The following is a 3,558-nucleotide window of genomic DNA, read 5'->3' as shown; positions in this document are numbered from 1 at the left end:
CCCGAACTTGCGGATACATTTTCATGTCAAGTGTTGAGCTTGACTGTGAGGAAGATGACATTTCTGGATCGATCAAAGAAGACGACTTTGACAGAGAGAGAAAGGAGGTGTCGGGAACTTTTCCTGTGTTATGAAGAATGGAAGCCTCTCGCTTCGTTAGCTTTCCAAGAATTCAGCTTCAAGCTTCATTCTGAAAAATGAGGTGGCCTTGTCGTTGAGCAAAGTGGGCTCTATAGGACGCAGACTTTGCGGAATTTGCCAGTTTTATAACATTTCGCTTCATCGAACCGTCGAATGAGACAAATTTGTCGTGACCTGTCCTGATAGGAAAGCCTAATATAATACCTAGTCGTTTTTTTTTCACATGAATGCCTAGCCTGTATGAGTGCCACTTCGTCGGCGTTTTTAAAAGAACTGTACTGCTCTCTGTCTCGAAATGCTGAGGCCGCGGAAATCAGCCGAAGCGTTCACTGATTTGGCGCCACAGAATTCGAGAATATATTCGGGCATTTTCGAACAGTTTAGGAAGACATATCCGGTTTTTTAAAACAGCGCATCACGCTAACGAGGTGTGCAGTGCATCCAGCATGGTACTTGTACAAGTAAGCCTATATACTATTACTACTACTTTTCCCGTCAAAACGTTCCTGTTTCCAGCAATTAACTGCCACTGTCGTGGCCACTCCCCCATAGTGGGTATGTGCCAGCTTTATTTGAGGCCAACCAACTCTCAAGCACAGCCGTGGACGACCAAAGTAACCTGACCACGCGGGCTACCCAGATCTAGACAAATGGGCCCGTGGACCAAGGGCTCCACCCTCTTGGTTGTTTCAATACCTTTCCTCACAATAGATTTTTTTCCTTCTCCTGCCAAGCGCCTTAAGTCTTGCTACCTTCCGCGTGCCATCCATGATCATCCCGCCCCCGCGTGCTTCGGAACAAAGAAGCCCTGAGCAAGCTAGCACCGTCATTTTGCTTCTGCTGCGCCGAGAAGACATTGAGCGACAGCGTCTTTCCAGACACCATATCGAATGACGTCCCCGAGGTCACGTCCACCTGCTGCTGCACCTCCGGTCGAGCCCCAGGCTTCGGGTGTGGACGTTCCTCCTCCAGAAGACTTGTCGCTCGTCTCGGATCGAGGGAAGCCCCGACGCCCGTCACCAGCGTCTTCCAACGTGTCTACCCGGTCTGGTGACAAGTAGCAGGAATCTGCACCAAAGCCTACCGATGCTCCGAACGCGCAGCCAAGCGACGCATCAGGCCCACCTCCGCCGGCGACGAGTCCCAAAAGAGATGGAAGCGTCGCCATGCAGCCTCACCACTCGCAGCAGGTGAGGAGGGAAAGATTAGAGGGTTAACATGACACGAGTGCCAGTCGGCTGTTAAAGGGTGTCGTGGTCCTACACGACGAGTATCACGGCTCATATCGACAGTGATAACGACTATCATAAAGTGAGCCATACGACCGATCTTGTAATCAATGCCTCCCGCATTTTCAATGCTTATTAGAGAATCCGCTTTTTCAAAGGAAGCAGTCCGGATGACATGTTGTCCAGAGATCCGTGATGCGCCGCACATCAGGGATGTCCTGCGGGATATACTTCAGCTTTAATGGTGAAAAAGATTGCGCACAAATCAGGGGAAGAAAGAGGGATGATCGTAAAGGTTTTGTTCACGATTTCGTCGTATCTGAGAGGTGCTGACAATTTACGAGGCATTTTAATGACTATGCGTCACATCAGCTACTTGTGGGGGACGTGAGTGAAGGCGGTCATTGCTGTCTTTATTAAGGACGCCACCTTTGGTTTCCACCTGATGCTGGAATTTAGTGCGAACTATGCAATCTATGCAGAACAAACCTTTATTAGGTGACGTTGTTAACCAATGTGCTGGCTGCGTAGGATCTCGTGCACTGAAGGGATCTGGGCTAATTTCGGCGACCAGTACCTCGGTGAAAGGTCAAAACAAGGGTGTTTTACTGCAATCGCGGTATGAGCGGATTTCTTCTGGATGAACCTGAACCATAGCATTAAAAACCACCGACTTGTCCAGCTATCTACGCTTGCATGGCGCCCCGTACAGCTTCCCCCCTACCCCCCTGGGGCTGGGCAAATTGATTATTGCTATAAAGGCGGGCCTCAGGCGTTAAGGTCGTTGGGGTCCTGTGCAAGGACACTTTCGGGAATTACCCATCTCCCATGAAGCCATGGCTTGCCTACGCTCATTGTCAGACAAATGAGCTCTGAATGGGAATGTGGCTCCTATAAACATGCACTAGAGCGCTTCGGTGATGGCTGAGCCGTTTAAAACGCCGTACACGTTTCCGGCTGCGCACCGGAGGGGCTAAAGTACTGATGGCGGTAGAGAGCGTCAGTTATCTTGGAGTGTGTTTTATTTTCTGAAGTTTTCTAGTACTATGGATGGAGAGAAAGTAAGAAATAGTGAAAAAAATGGGCGAAAGATGTAAACAGTTTATGCATTCCTGCAATGAACATTTCCAATTTCTGTGTGAATTCCCGCGCATTGTCTCGGTACGCCCCGCAGCCTTCCGATGAGCAAGTTCTGGCACCATCTTCTGCGGTGCTTGCTGCGACCGAGACCCCAGAATCTCTGGCTAGTGACCGTCCGAGTGCGAAGGAGACTCTCCAGGAGATCTACGGGCCGGCGACGGCAAACTCTACTGGGCAATGCATAGAATCCTCCCAGAGACTGGCACCACGAGAAGACTCCACTCACCACAAAGGTACGTGCCAGGAAAGACGGGTGTCAGGTTAACACACTAGCGTTTCTTGTTATTTTGGTGGGACAGCTGTCGGATCAAGAAGTTGATTGGAAGAGCTTCGAAGACAGACGTACAGTTATCGGTAAATGTATTGGGAGGCAGGGAATCACAGGAGCAGGCTCGCTTTATTCCTATACGAAAGATTGGCAGTCTTTTGCCAAGTCGAAGACGATACACGACGATTAATATTCGGAGATCAAGAAGAGGTTCGGCCACAGAGCTTACAATCTTCCCTCTATCCTGATAAGAGGGTTTTAGGGATGAAGGTCGGCGGGCAAAAGACTTCAAGCATTAGACATGAGCTATCCGCTGCCGCATTGGCGATGGCCGTGAACAGGTTCAGAAACCGTGCCATGGCCACATCGGTTAGATGGAAATCTCTACGAGCTTCTTAGAAGCGTCCGAGCGATGGGTTACGCTAACTCGGCCACATTGCTGGAGCCAAGCCTTCACGCGAAAACGGGAGGGTCGTGCTGGCGGTTGCTGACGGTGGAGTAGGATGGCCCGACACCGGAGGTGCAGTGGCCGTAGGGGGTTCCAACCTCGAGGGGGAAGTATGGGAGCCAAGAGTGGAGGCAAGAACAGGAACTATGGCCGGCGAAAATGCGATGCTATGCTGACCGGTGTGCTCCATCACGGCAGATGGGCCGACCAATAGGGGTCCGAAGCAGAGGTTGAGGGGGGGGGGGGGGGGTGAGGTAGATGTCGGCACGGAGAGGGTGCGGGGGTCAGGAGGAGCATCAACCACTTCTGAGACAGAGGATTACCGCACGAGG

Source organism: Amblyomma americanum, chromosome 5 (genome assembly GCF_052857255.1).
Source record: "Amblyomma americanum isolate KBUSLIRL-KWMA chromosome 5, ASM5285725v1, whole genome shotgun sequence".
Classification (NCBI taxonomy): Eukaryota; Metazoa; Arthropoda; class Arachnida; order Ixodida; family Ixodidae; genus Amblyomma; species Amblyomma americanum.
Note: the sequence above shows the minus strand (reverse complement) of the source record.